This window comes from Rhinopithecus bieti, unplaced genomic scaffold, assembly GCF_001698545.2.
Source record: "Rhinopithecus bieti isolate Rb0 unplaced genomic scaffold, ASM169854v2 scaffold_35303, whole genome shotgun sequence".
Classification (NCBI taxonomy): domain Eukaryota; kingdom Metazoa; phylum Chordata; class Mammalia; order Primates; family Cercopithecidae; genus Rhinopithecus; species Rhinopithecus bieti.
This window is the reverse complement of record NW_016814746.1, coordinates 24628-39696: the sequence shown is the minus strand read 5'-3', so window position 1 is coordinate 39696 and position 15069 is coordinate 24628. Positions and strand designations below refer to the sequence as shown.

Genomic DNA, 15069 nt, shown 5'->3' with positions numbered 1-15069 from the left:
GAGGGGCCGGGATAGGGGCGGGACCTGCGTGGGCGGAACCAAGAGCCTGGCCGGGGGGTCTCCTGAATGGCGGTTCTGCCAGGCACTGGCTCCGCCACCCCAGCCCCCGCCCCAGATGGCGCCCCGTCTAGGCTTCCCTGGGCGCGGCCGCCTTCTAGACCGGGGTCCTTGACACACGCCGTGTCCTCCCGGGGAAAGCCCGAGTAGGCGCAGTGGAATCGCGGCTGCTGGTGCGCGTGGGGACCGTTCCCCATCCACACTCCGCTCCCACCCTGAACCCCGCGCCCGGGGGATCCCCGACTCTCCTAGACTCCCCGCCACCCGACCCCCACGCGGGGACCCCTCCAGACCCCCCAGTACCCGCCCGGGGCCTGTCTGCTGCACCTCCCGTCCAGCCCCGGGCCTCCCAGAGGTGGGCGGGAGCTGAACTTCTCCCCAGCCAGTCACTCCCCACTGCCGGTCCTTCTCCACCCCAGAACCTCCAGAAATGTCACCGTCCCAGCACTGTGGCTCACGGCTGACCGCGCCCTGGAGGGTCTCCCTGTGTTTATCCCTGCGAGGTCCTTCTACAGAGCTTTCAAGGAAGACAGAGTTCAGCCTGTTCATTGGGAAGACTTTAATCCCACTCAGGACATCTACTGTGTCACTGTACCACTGTGGCCCAGCGCCTCGTGGAGTGAGTCCAAAGCCCTAGGGGTGTCCCCTCCCTGCCTTTCTCCTGGTGTCTAGGGGGCACCCAGAAACCCTCACCTCAGATTAGACCAGCTTGTTGGCAACGTCCCTGGTATTTCACAGCCTGGGGAGTGATATACAAGGCAGGGTAGTGGGGGGTACGTATGGTGGTAGTAGACGAGGGTATACACACAGGGTGTACACAGGGAGTGTGTAGGGATATGTGCAGAGGGTGTACACGGGTGTGTGTGCACAGAGTGTGTATAGAGAGGGTGTGTGCAGGGACTGTACACTGGGTTGTGTGCAAATGGTGTAGGGGAGTGTGTAGGGGGTGTGTGCAGGGAGTATGTGTGGATGGTGTAGGGGAGTGTGTAGGGGGTGTGTGCAGAGGTTGTACACGGGGTGTGCAGTAAGTGTACTCAGAATGTGTGCAGGGAGTGTGTGGATGGTGTAGGGGAGTGTGTAGGTGTGTGTGGATGGCTTGGGGAGTGTGTAGCGGGTGTGTGCAGAGGTACACAGGGTGTGCAGTAGGTGTACTCAGAATGTGTGCAGGGAGTGTGTGTGGTGTAGGGGAGTGTGTAGGGGGTATGTACAGAGGTTGTACACGGGGTGTGCAGTAGGTGTACTCAGAATGTGTGCAGGGAGTGTGTGCAGAAGGTGTACATAGGGTGTACGCAGGAGGAGTGTGCAGAGGGTGTACATGTAGGGGTGTGTGCAGAGTATACACAAGGAGTGTGTGCAGAGGATGCACACAGGGTCTGTGCAGGGAGTATGTGCAGGGGTACATAGGGAGTATGCAAGGGGTATATACAGGGTGTATGTGGAGGGGGTGTGTACAGAGAGTGTGTGCAGGGACTGTGTGTGGGGGGTTGTGCAACAGTGTGTGCAGGAGGTGTGTGCAGGGGGTATACACAGGGTGTGTGCAGGAGATGTGTGCATAGGTGTGTGCAGGGGTATACATGGTGTGTGAAGGTGTGTATGGAAGTGTGTGCAGGGAGTATACACAGGGTGTGTGTAGGAGGTGTCTGCAGAGGTGTGTGCAGGAGGTGTGTGCAGGGGATATGTGCAGGGAGCGTACACAGACTGTGTGCAGAGGCTATGTGCAGAGAGAGTGTGTGCAGAGGTGTGTGCAGGGGTATACACAGGATTGTGCAAGAGGCGTGTGCAGGAGGTGTGTGCAGGGGATATGTGCAGGAGTGTACACAGGCTGTGAGTAGAGGTTATGTGCAGGGGAGTGTGTACAGAGGTGTGTGCAGGGGTGTACACAGTGGGTGGTGGCAGACAGTGGATGCAAGGCTGCATCTGCTCAGCCCAGGACATTCTCTTGGTCCAGTGGTGTTAAAGCACATTTGGCCAGATTGCCTTCATCAGATATTTGACAAGCTGCAAACCCGAGGGCATGCTGGTGTCCGAGAGTGTCTCTGTGCTGACCTCAGTATATGCAGCAAGAGCCAAGGCACGGCGGCCTGGCCCATCTCAGGCAGGTGCTCTGTGGGAGGATGGCTGTCTCCATGGACAATCCAGGGAGGTCAGCAAGGAGGAGCCCTGAGTTGGACTCGAGAGCTGTGGGAGCTGATGGCCCTCCTGGTGTCTGCCACAGCCCTTAGGTTGTGGGACACACAGCGTCATATTTAATCACCATTCATGGGGCCTGCTGAGCACTCAGCATTCCTGAGTGCAGATTGTCACACAACTTTCCAAAATTGCAAACCCAGATATGGCTCCATGACCCCTCCTGCAAGACTGTGAAGGAGTTCAGGGCACAGCTGAGCCCTCACACCCCAGCCCCATCACTGCTCCTGGTGTGCACTGAGTGGAACTCTGTCCAGCCAGGAGACAGAGAATAGTGGACAGCATCCCGGCTCTTCAGAAGTATACAGCGGCAAACTAAAGGCCTCATGGACCCTCACTCAACAGCAGTGGATTTTCAGGGCATAATACAGGCCCCAAACACTGAGCCTCTTCCTCCTGGGCAGGTACCTGGCTGGCCAGACAGGGCAGGGCAGGGGTGAGTGGGACCTCAGTGGGCAGCTGGTCCAGGACAGAACCACACAGGGATGTGATGGAAGTGCCGATGGGAACTTTGAAAACAATGCCTCTGCTCACCAAAGTATCCCAGCTTCACTGTAGAAAATATAGACACTACAGGCCGGGCGTTGTGGCTCACGCCTGTAATCCCAGCACTTTGGGAGGCCGAGGTGGGCGGATCACGAGGTCAGGAGATCGAGACCATCCTGGCTAATACAGTGAAACCCCATCTCTACTAAAATACAAAAAAGTAGCCAGGCGTGGTGGCAGGCACCTGTAGTCCCAGCTATTCGGGAGGCTGAGGCAGGAGAATGGCGGGAACCCGGGAGGTGGAGCTTGCAGTGAGCCGAGATCGGGCCACTGCATTCCAGCCTGGGCAACAGAGCGAGACTCCGTGTCAAGAAAAGAAAGAAAAGAAAATATAGACACTACAGAAGGGCACCAAGATTCGATATGCTGCCCTACTGAGTTAACTCACACTAACATGCCCACATGTATCCTGCAGGTGTTTCTCAAGCCTGTGCGTATTGACAGTCATGAGGTTATGCTAAGCATTGCCCTATGTATCTGCCACTATGTAGTCTTTAACATTGTTTATTAAACACTTTTAATGGTCACGTTAGATCATAAACCAAACCCAACTTTATTATCCTGTCTTCTGCGGCTGAACGTTGTGTCTGTCTCTACTTCCTCACGGTGCTCACCTTGATTGGCAACATCGTGAAGATCCATGGAGGCATGGGAGCCTTCTGGCCTGGAGTGGGGCTGCAAAAGCAGAGAGCCATGGAGAAGCCTGGAAAGCAGAGGCAGGGGCTGAGGTAGCTGGGCTGGGCCCCATCAGCCTCATGGCAGCAGCACCTGCACAGGCCTGAGGTCCCCAGCAGCAGGGATGCTGTCTGTGGGCCCAGGGCTCCTCCACGGCTTTGGGGCTTCCTGCCAGAGGAGGGGCTAGTTCTCCTAGGACGGGCCCCAAGACAGGAGTCCCCAGACATGGGCACGCCTCACCTCGGGTAGGGCCGCAACGCTTCAGCGGGTCTCGCTGGCATCCCTAAACCTAGACCAGAGGAAAGTGCATTGTGCCATGATCACCATGACCCCTCCCCTTCCCAGCACACGCTCCCATGATGCACCATGATCACAATGACCCCATGGGCTACCTGCCACTTCCAAGGACTAATGGAGGCCTCTGTCCCCAGGTTCTATCCCGGGTTCCTCACAGGGCACCAGCCCTCAGGCCCAGTTAAAGTCTGGAGCAGCTCTTTAGGCCCACAGGCTCAGGCTGCTGTGGTAGGACCCAGGCGGGAGAGGCTCTCGGTGTGCTGTCTCCCCGACAGGTGCCCCTCCATAGCTTTCTAGAACATTCCAGGGAGGCTCCAGGCCCTGAGCCTCAATCCTCAAGCCTGTGGGTCCCAGACTGCAGGCTCAGTGGGCCCTACAGAGACCAGGCCAGCGGAAGGAAACAGGGAGACCCACGTGGTCAGAGAGGAGGGCTGGAGGTGCAGCCTGAGGGGCCTCCGATCTTTCTCTAAATGGAGCGGGGTGGGAGGAGGCTGCGATGTGCAGTGAGGGGACTTGAGAGGGAAATGGGGTCTCCACCCACCCCAGGGACAGGCGCTCACCCCAGGCACACCCAGCTCACAGCATCCAAGCCAGGGCTACGTAGAGCGGCTACGCCCAAACTCAGCTGCCGCTGGGTGCCTGAGCCAAGCTCAGAGATGCGTCCTGCGTTGTCCTCTCTCCGTCCTGTGTTGAGAAGAAGACACGGGCGTCCAGCATGGCCAGGCTGGACATCCACATGCAGAGGTACACAGGGTGTGCAGTAGGTGTACTCAGAATGTGTGCAGGGAGTGTGTGTGGTGTAGGGGAGTGTGTAGGGGGTATGTACAGAGGTTGTACACGGGGTGTGCAGTAGGTGTACTCAGAATGTGTGCAGGGAGTGTGTGCAGAAGGTGTACATAGGGTGTACGCAGGAGGAGTGTGCAGAGGGTGTACATGTAGGGGGTGTGTGCAGAGTATACACAAGGAGTGTGTGCAGAGGATGCACACAGGGTCTGTGCAGGGAGTATGTGCAGGGGTACATAGGGAGTATGCAAGGGGTATATACAGGGTGTATGTGGAGGGGGTGTGTACAGAGAGTGTGTGCAGGGACTGTGTGTGGGGGGTTGTGCAACAGTGTGTGCAGGAGGTGTGTGCAGGGGGTATACACAGGGTGTGTGCAGGAGATGTGTGCATAGGTGTGTGCAGGGGGTATACATGGTGTGTGAAGGTGTGTATGGAAGTGTGTGCAGGGAGTATACACAGGGTGTGTGTAGGAGGTGTCTGCAGAGGTGTGTGCAGGAGGTGTGTGCAGGGGATATGTGCAGGGAGCGTACACAGACTGTGTGCAGAGGCTATGTGCAGAGAGAGTGTGTGCAGAGGTGTGTGCAGGGGGTATACACAGGATTGTGCAAGAGGCGTGTGCAGGAGGTGTGTGCAGGGGATATGTGCAGGAGTGTACACAGGCTGTGAGTAGAGGTTATGTGCAGGGGGAGTGTGTACAGAGGTGTGTGCAGGGGGTGTACACAGTGGGTGGTGGCAGACAGTGGATGCAAGGCTGCATCTGCTCAGCCCAGGACATTCTCTTGGTCCAGTGGTGTTAAAGCACATTTGGCCAGATTGCCTTCATCAGATATTTGACAAGCTGCAAACCCGAGGGCATGCTGGTGTCCGAGAGTGTCTCTGTGCTGACCTCAGTATATGCAGCAAGAGCCAAGGCACGGCGGCCTGGCCCATCTCAGGCAGGTGCTCTGTGGGAGGATGGCTGTCTCCATGGACAATCCAGGGAGGTCAGCAAGGAGGAGCCCTGAGTTGGACTCGAGAGCTGTGGGAGCTGATGGCCCTCCTGGTGTCTGCCACAGCCCTTAGGTTGTGGGACACACAGCGTCATATTTAATCACCATTCATGGGGCCTGCTGAGCACTCAGCATTCCTGAGTGCAGATTGTCACACAACTTTCCAAAAATTGCAAACCCAGATATGGCTCCATGACCCCTCCTGCAAGACTGTGAAGGAGTTCAGGGCACAGCTGAGCCCTCACACCCCCAGCCCCATCACTGCTCCTGGTGTGCACTGAGTGGAACTCTGTCCAGCCAGGAGACAGAGAATAGTGGACAGCATCCCGGCTCTTCAGAAGTATACAGCGGCAAACTAAAGGCCTCATGGACCCTCACTCAACAGCAGTGGATTTTCAGGGCATAATACAGGCCCCAAACACTGAGCCTCTTCCTCCTGGGCAGGTACCTGGCTGGCCAGACAGGGCAGGGCAGGGGTGAGTGGGACCTCAGTGGGCAGCTGGTCCAGGACAGAACCACACAGGGATGTGATGGAAGTGCCGATGGGAACTTTGAAAACAATGCCTCTGCTCACCAAAGTATCCCAGCTTCACTGTAGAAAATATAGACACTACAGGCCGGGCGTTGTGGCTCACGCCTGTAATCCCAGCACTTTGGGAGGCCGAGGTGGGCGGATCACGAGGTCAGGAGATCGAGACCATCCTGGCTAATACAGTGAAACCCCATCTCTACTAAAAATACAAAAAAGTAGCCAGGCGTGGTGGCAGGCACCTGTAGTCCCAGCTATTCGGGAGGCTGAGGCAGGAGAATGGCGGGAACCCGGGAGGTGGAGCTTGCAGTGAGCCGAGATCGGGCCACTGCATTCCAGCCTGGGCAACAGAGCGAGACTCCGTGTCAAGAAAAAGAAAGAAAAGAAAATATAGACACTACAGAAGGGCACCAAGATTCGATATGCTGCCCTACTGAGTTAACTCACACTAACATGCCCACATGTATCCTGCAGGTGTTTCTCAAGCCTGTGCGTATTGACAGTCATGAGGTTATGCTAAGCATTGCCCTATGTATCTGCCACTATGTAGTCTTTAACATTGTTTATTAAACACTTTTAATGGTCACGTTAGATCATAAACCAAACCCAACTTTATTATCCTGTCTTCTGCGGCTGAACGTTGTGTCTGTCTCTACTTCCTCACGGTGCTCACCTTGATTGGCAACATCGTGAAGATCCATGGAGGCATGGGAGCCTTCTGGCCTGGAGTGGGGCTGCAAAAGCAGAGAGCCATGGAGAAGCCTGGAAAGCAGAGGCAGGGGCTGAGGTAGCTGGGCTGGGCCCCATCAGCCTCATGGCAGCAGCACCTGCACAGGCCTGAGGTCCCCAGCAGCAGGGATGCTGTCTGTGGGCCCAGGGCTCCTCCACGGCTTTGGGGGCTTCCTGCCAGAGGAGGGGGCTAGTTCTCCTAGGACGGGCCCCAAGACAGGAGTCCCCAGACATGGGCACGCCTCACCTCGGGTAGGGCCGCAACGCTTCAGCGGGTCTCGCTGGCATCCCTAAACCTAGACCAGAGGAAAGTGCATTGTGCCATGATCACCATGACCCCTCCCCTTCCCAGCACACGCTCCCATGATGCACCATGATCACAATGACCCCATGGGCTACCTGCCACTTCCAAGGACTAATGGAGGCCTCTGTCCCCAGGTTCTATCCCGGGTTCCTCACAGGGCACCAGCCCTCAGGCCCAGTTAAAGTCTGGAGCAGCTCTTTAGGCCCACAGGCTCAGGCTGCTGTGGTAGGACCCAGGCGGGAGAGGCTCTCGGTGTGCTGTCTCCCCGACAGGTGCCCCTCCATAGCTTTCTAGAACATTCCAGGGAGGCTCCAGGCCCTGAGCCTCAATCCTCAAGCCTGTGGGTCCCAGACTGCAGGCTCAGTGGGCCCTACAGAGACCAGGCCAGCGGAAGGAAACAGGGAGACCCACGTGGTCAGAGAGGAGGGCTGGAGGTGCAGCCTGAGGGGCCTCCGATCTTTCTCTAAATGGAGCGGGGGTGGGAGGAGGCTGCGATGTGCAGTGAGGGGACTTGAGAGGGAAATGGGGGTCTCCACCCACCCCAGGGACAGGCGCTCACCCCAGGCACACCCAGCTCACAGCATCCAAGCCAGGGCTACGTAGAGCGGCTACGCCCAAACTCAGCTGCCGCTGGGTGCCTGAGCCAAGCTCAGAGATGCGTCCTGCGTTGTCCTCTCTCCGTCCTGTGTTGAGAAGAAGACACGGGCGTCCAGCATGGCCAGGCTGGACATCCACAGCCTAGCAGAGCGGCCTTGCCTGTGCTCATGTGGCCAGTGGAACTCGCGGCACACACCTTCGCACTGTCACGCTCAGTTCACATGTGTACACGCTCACAGCCACAGCACAGTCAGTTCACATACCTGCTCACACTGCGTACATACACAGTTGTACGAGCACATGCACACTCGTGTGCACACTCACACACCCACATGCAGTCTCACACCCAGTTGCACACCCACACATGGACCTCCATCCACCGGTACCCGTCACACACCCACACGTGAACCTCTATCCCACTCCAAGGCCTCTCCCCATACCCCTGGGCGGCAGGAGCCCAGCGGGTAGTGCAGAGGCGTGAACGAGGCTGAGGAGGCAGGGGGTACGAGCCACCTGCTGCTCACATCCTTCTCAAGAGGAAAGGAGGTGCCGGCCCACCCTGCCCACAGCTCCTAAACCTGGTCCAGGGCCAGCCGCCCCTTTGCTGGTTTCAGTTCCTCCTTTATCCATTCATAAATGTTGAACAAAAGCGCTTTTTTCCCTCACGGTATCTCTAGCAGTTAAGATCAACATCAATATTTGAGAACTGTCGATATCGCATTTTACCCACTAACCTTCCCAAATGTGAAACGGGAAGGCATGTGGGGCCCTTGCTGGGCCATTTCAGGTGAGCACAGTTGAGGGTGGACTTGGGGGTTCCCTGCACCGTAACGTCTTAGGAGGGGGTGGGGCCTTCCAGCCTTGTCCAAGTGACAGGCCATGTGTGCAGTTTAGTTTACACCGTGGAGGAAGGGAGAGTGAGAGCAGCAGGTGGGCCGCTGTGTCCTTGTCTCTGTCCCGCTGTGTGGCCGGGGAGGGACTGCGGCTGTCCGGTTTAGGTTGAAACACCGTCCATCAACATCTTTGGGGGATGCTGCCACTGCCCTTGACTCCTGCCCTTATGTCTGGAAAGGAGGGACCTCAGAGGGAGTGGCCCGCAGCCTTCCAGTTGCAGGAGCTGGTGTGGGAAGGGGCATCCCCATGGCTGCGGGCCGGAGCCCTGTAACGATGGGAAGTTTCAGTGCCCTCATAGGAGTTGCCCTGGAGCAGGTACAGTCGGTCTGGGAGCTTGTGAACACCTTTGGGCTGCTGGGGCTGCACTGACAGCATGCATAGAGCCCAGCTATGAGTGGCGTGGCTGCAGGAGACATCCCGGAGACCCGAGGCAGGGTGGGCGGCTCTGCTATCACAGGACTGGGTCAGGACAGCTCAGCCCTTGCGGTCCTCGGCCAAGTGCTGCTCCACTCTGCCAGAGGCCCAGAGGTCTCCCACAGGCCTGCGGACCAGTGCCAGGCCCCACATCCCTGAACCACTCCCTAGCAGGGGCCGGGCCTCAGCTGGGAGGTATGGCACTGGGCGAGGTCAGAGGTGCCCCAAGCATGTGGCCTACAGGGCTTTGTCCAGAACAAATTCTCTCCTGGACCCTGGTGGGGGGAAGTAGAAGCCAGCTGTTTCTTGCAGTTTCCAACACCGGAAAGCCCAGGACTTCTCGGGGAAATCTTGGTTTCCAGCTTTTTCCGAAAGTGCCTGACAGGCGGGCATGCATCCCTCTCAGAAAAGCCCCCTAGCCCCTCAGGCACTGAGCCGTGACCCTCTCCCTAGGAAGGATGGGTGGGGCCGAGGCACTGCCACCACCTGGAGCCACGTCTTCAGCCACCTGGCAGGAGCTGCGCCTGCCTATGGCACCCGTGAACTCCAGCATCTTCCTCTGACCTCCCAGGCACTTGGCATCTTCCAGGGCTGCTGCCTCCTGAGCCCACCCGATATGGTTTGGATGTTTGTCCCCTCAAATCTCATGTTGAAATGTAATTGTCAGTGCTGGAGGTAGGGGCTGGTAGGAGGTGTTTGGATTACAGGAGTGGGTCCCTCATGAATGACATGGGTCATCCCGTTGGTGATGAGTGAGTTCTCACTCTGGTAGATCTGGTAGTTTAAAAATGTGTAGTGGCCAGGCGCAGTGGCTCACACTTGTAATCCCAGCACTTTGGGTGACTGAGACGAGTGGATCACTTGAGGTCAGGAGTTCAAGACCAGCCTGGCCAACATGGCAAAACCCTGTCTCGACTAAAAACACAAAAATAATTAGCTGGGTGTGGTGGTGTGCACATGTTTTCCCAGCTACATGGGGGGCTGAGGCAGGAGAATTGCTGGAACCTGGGAGACAGAGGTTGCAGTGAGCTGAGATCATGCCACTGCACTCCAGCCTGGGCAACAGAGTGACATTCCATCTCAATTTCTTTTTTAAAAAAGTGTGAGGTGCGAGGTGCCTCCCCCCTCTGACTTGCTCCCCCCTTGCAATGTGAGGCACCTCCCCCCTCTGACTTGCTCTCCTCTCACAATGTGAGGCACTTCCCCTCTCTGACTTGCTCCCCCTCTCAAAATGTGAGGTGCCTCTCCCCTCTGACTTGCTCTGCCTCTCACAATGAGAGATGTCTCCTCCCTCTGACTTGCCCCCCTCTCACAATGCCATGCATCTGCTCCCCCTTTACCTTCTACCACAATTGGAAATTTCCTGAGGCCTCATCAGAAGCAGATCCTGGCACTATACTTCATGTACAGCCTACAAAACCGTGAGCCAATTAAACCTCTTTTCTTTATAAATTACCCAGTCTCAGGTTTTCTTTTTAGCAATGCAAGAACGGCCTAGTACACCACCTCTGCCTCTCTTTCCACCGTCTGCTGTTAAACACAGGTTGATCAGGACCAGGGGCCAGCATCAGATATAACCTGGCGTCCTCTGCCAAGTCCCAGGCTTACCCCACTATGGCTTGGGGACCTGCAGCTACTTGCTCCTCATCTATGAGGCTTCAGGGAGCCCAGAGTTTAGAGTCCCTTAGGGCCAGGGCAGAGTGTTGCCTGGGGGCCACCAGCCTCAGGAAGCTCAAGGCCTCCTCCAAGCAGGAGTTCTTTCAGAGCCAGAGCCGCCCCACCCCATATGGCCCAGTGACCGTCACTCAAAGCTCACCTTTTCCTTGAGCCTCTGGTCAGTCGACAAGCCCTGACCGCTCCCTGGCCCCTGGCCACTGGCCACGTCCCCCCTCCCACCCCCCCAACCCCCCCGCTGACCAGGCTCCACCGCCTCAACCCCGCAGGCTCCAGGGCCACTTTGCGCTGCCACTGGGTGCATTCCTTTGGGCGAAGCTTTGTTGCTGAGGCTGGGGTCAGCATCACAGCCTCTGTCGGTTCCTGCAGGCAGTGGACATGGCGGGTCCTCACTGTGAGGATCCCAGGCTCTGGGGGCCCAGACGCAGGTTTCTGGCTGGGCACACACTGGGGTGAGCAGGCTCCCTGGCTGTGTGGCCATGAACAAGCCCATCTCCGAACTCCAGTTTTCACATCTCTAAAAAATAAAAATAAGAGGGCCCTCAAGGGGACTGGCAGTTCCCAGCCCTGTTGGGCCTTGCCCATTTCTGGTGTAGAGGATGGAGCCATCTCTTACAGCTCAGACTGGTGAGAAGCAAGCATGAGGCTACGGTGGCATTTTGGGGTAAAGTTTAGATTTTCCAGAAGAAGAAACAAGTGTAAGTGGCACACACCCTGTCCCCCTTCTGCTTTGCGGTAAACAGAGCTGTGATGTCTGAAACTGCAGCAGCCACCTTGGGATGATGAGGGCAAAGAAAATTGGCATCACAGGGGTGCCCAACCTGGGCTCCAAACCAAGGCCACTGCTGCTAGGCCTAGACTGTGGCTAAGAGAAAGAAAACACGACAGCTGAGTGACTGTTGTGCCCAATGCCTTCCTGTGGACCCTGGCATCTGCCGAGGTGGTGGGCACAGCATAGGTGGCACAGGCACATGTGAAGGTGCCTGTAAGAAGGCCTGGAAGGAGGCTGTGCCTGCCCAGCCGAGGGACCCCCTTTCTCCATGGGGAGATAGAGCCCCAGGAGGGGGCAGGAGCTGGAGCATGGGAGCGGCTGGAGCTGCGGAGGGGAGCTCTGGAGGACCCCACCTGCCCAGGGCTTGGACAGAGGGAGCCAGCTGCTGGGGACGTCCCTCCATCTGCTTGGACGGGGGAGCCAGCTACTGGGGACATCCTTCTGTCTGCTCAGACAGAGAGTGCTGGCTGCTGGGGACGTCCCTCTGTCTGCCCGGTGTCCAGCCTGGCCTGAGTCCAGGTCCAAGTAGTCTGTGTGGATAAAGGAGCGGGTCGGGGTGGGGAACAAAAGCCTGAAATGTAATCAGCTGGCTTCACGGCTGTGGTGAGCGAGCGGGCCTCCTGCCTCCTGGTAGTCAGCACCGAGACTGCTGGAGCCAGCCTTGTCCTTAGAGGCAGCACCAGGAGAATGAAGTGCGGGTGAGAGGGGACCTTTGCTGCCCAGAGGCACGCGGTCTATTGGCTGCAGGTTTGTGCTCCTGCAGGAGTCACGGGTGGAACCCCAACCCCAGTGCTGCGGCGTGTGGAGTAGGGTCCTCCAGTGGGATCAGTGCCCTCATAGGAGAGGGTTGCCCTCCCCTTCCTCTGTTGCACCAGGAAACCAGGAAGGGCCCTCACCAGGAGGCCAGTCAGCTGGTGCCCGGATCTCTGGCTTCTACTCCAGAGTGGCAGGAAACCTGTGCCTGCAGCTCAGGTCGCCCACGTGTGATTTTCTGCTACGGCCACCTGAGCTGATTAAGACCTCTCCCCAAATCTGTGCAAAACCCCAGCGCTTTGAATGTCACCTATGAGGCAAAAGCTGTGATAAACGCAGGGATCTTGAGAGGTGCTTTTCCTGGGTTATCGGGGGTGTGTGTGGGGGGGTCTAAATGCAATCATGCGTGTCCTTCTAAGAGACAGAAGAGAGACACAGAGAAGAGACACAGAGGAACCAGCCATGGAGAGATACAGCAGAAGCTGGAGGCAATGGGAGGATCCTGGCCCGGAGCCTCCAGAGGGAGTGGGGGCCGTGTCCCAGAAGCGTGAGAGTCCTGCATGTTGTTCTGAGCCCCTAAAGCTGGGGTAACTTGTTCCAGCAGTCACGGGAAACTGACACGTCCCAAACACAGCCTGGCGAGAACATAGAGCTGAGACATCGTCTCCATCACACACCAACACACGAAGACTGACTGTGACGGGTGCTGCGCGTCTCACCCAGAGCTCCGAAGGCATTTAGTTGAGTCCTGTTCTGACCTGAGGCCTGGCGCTTGGAGAGCCTTGTCCAGAACCGTCACAGAGTCCTGGGTCCTCGCTCCCTTCGGGAGCTGTGTGCTAGCCTGCACCTGGACAGAACGGGAGACACCAGCCTCCACTGCCAGGAAGGCCCAGGGTCCTCAGGGACCAAGAGGCAGGACATGGCTGCTCCTGGGGTCCTCGGGATGTCTGTGCGGCCTTTGCTACTTGAGGCCTGAGGCGCCATCCCCATGTGCCCTTCAGGCTGGTCCAGGAGGAGGCCCTGCGGCGGCCACAGACTTGGGGGACAAAGCCCCAGGAACTCAGAACCTTGTGGATTTTGGAAGAGGAGCCATGCAACAAGGTCTCGACGCCTGCAAGGAGCTGAATGGGGAGCCGTGCTAGGAAGGGAGCGCAGCACACCCAGTACTCAAATGCTGATGCTACAAAACGCACCACGAGTTCTCTGAGCCTTGGGGATCGGGGCAGTGCTCTCCACAGACCGGAGCTGCAGGAGCTTGGTGGTGGCCAGCAGGCATGTCCCCGGCAGGTGCCGCGAGGGTGCCATCTCAGCCGAGAACCACCAGGCTCTGTGCCCATCTCACAGGGAGTGAAGGAGGCGGAGGGAGCCCCGGACTCAGTGGGTTCTGACCCAGACCCTTCTTTTCTGCAGGGTGGAGTCCTCCTCCAAGAGAAGCCCAGGCCTGCGTTTGGGAGACCCAGGGACACCCAGGGCTGTCGCCTGCCCCTCTCTGGGGTTTCCAGGGGAGAGTTCACACAGTGCCCAGTGTCCTCTCACTGGGATCTTCTTGCCCCTGAGGGGCGTCCATGTCCCCCAGCACCCCAAGGAAGAGAATGGGCTGTCTTTGGTGGGTGCTGTGCTATTTTCTGTCCTTATTTCACCCAGAACTCAATCCCTGCAAATGAATTTTGTCAAAGGCCCCTTTTCAGTATCAAGGAGCAGGAAGCAATATCCTTTAAAAACCGATTGGCCATACACTTCTGCTCATTAAATAAATATTTTTACTTTGGACCCGATTGATTTTTCAGACATGCAGAACAATGGGACTGACTCACCTGTGTGCAGCCGGGAGCCTCCTTCCTCCCTGGGGTCCTTTGAAGTCACAGTGAGGCAGCCACACCTGCTGCACAGGTGGAGCCCGGCTGATAGGCACCTGAATTCTCACCAACTTCACAGAGTGTTCAGAAATTGGCTCTCACTCGGCCGACACGTCCCCTTCCTGGATCCCTGGGGTGGGGTGCAAGGCATGGCATGCACCAGGGGGAAAAACGCCGAAGGGTGAAAACCAGCAGAGAGAGGGCCGAGAAAGGCTCCCCCGCAGGCAGGTCAAGGAGAGAACCTGCAGTTCCACCACACCCGCCAGCCCCCGCCCAGGCAATCTCCCTGCTCTAGCATCTCAGCCTCAGCCTCTGATCCCTGACTGCCTTGCTCCCTGGTATCCAGAGCGAGGCCGGGACTCAGGGAGGGCCACACCGTTCACTTCTGCAAGGGAGCCTCTGTTCAGTCAGTCCTTCAACAAGCATGAATCCAGAGCCGCAGGCACTGCTGGTCCCATCCCAGGTGCTGGTCACGGAGCAGAGAAAGCTTGAGGAACGTGGTGTCTACTGAGGGGGCAGATGACAAGCCAGGAGCACGAGTCACAGCACACACTGGCGCAGCTGCAGGGAACTGGGCAGAGCCCGGCCAGGCACATGGGGCAGGCGGCTGCGGCCCTAACACGGTGGTGGGCGCCACAGACCTTGTCAGAAGGTGTCTGAGCAGAGACATTTATTTGGTTTCATTATCGTATAGAACAGAACAGAAAACTCAGACATGAGGCTGCACACCTACGCCCATCTGATTTTTGACAAGACCAACAAAAACAAGCCGCAGGGAAAGGACTCCCTGTCCGATAGATGGTGCTGGGATAACCAGCTCAGTCACAGGCAGAAGAAGGAAACTGGACTCTTACCCTTCCCCATAGACAAAAATCAACTCTAGATGGATTGAAGACTCAAATGCAAGACGTCAAACTATAAACATCCTGAAAGACAACCTAGGAAATGCTCTTCTTGACGTCGGCATTGGCAAAGAACTCTGGCTATGTCCTCAAAAGCAACTGCAACAAAAACAA

At 57.3% G+C, this 15069-nt stretch overlaps 1 long non-coding RNA gene and 1 pseudogene across 1 annotated transcript; both read left to right on the top strand.

Annotated features, from left to right (window-relative positions):
- Positions 1-38: 38 nt before the first annotated feature.
- On the top strand, positions 39-2874 carry LOC108515213 (uncharacterized). Its single transcript, XR_001881459.1, has 3 exons — positions 39-230; positions 477-676; positions 2388-2874. It is a non-coding gene; the product is annotated as an uncharacterized LOC108515213 (long non-coding RNA).
- Positions 2875-13185: 10311 nt separating this feature from the next.
- Positions 13186-14564, top strand: LOC108515209 (uncharacterized; annotated as a pseudogene).
- The last annotated feature ends 505 nt before the right edge of the window (positions 14565-15069 follow it).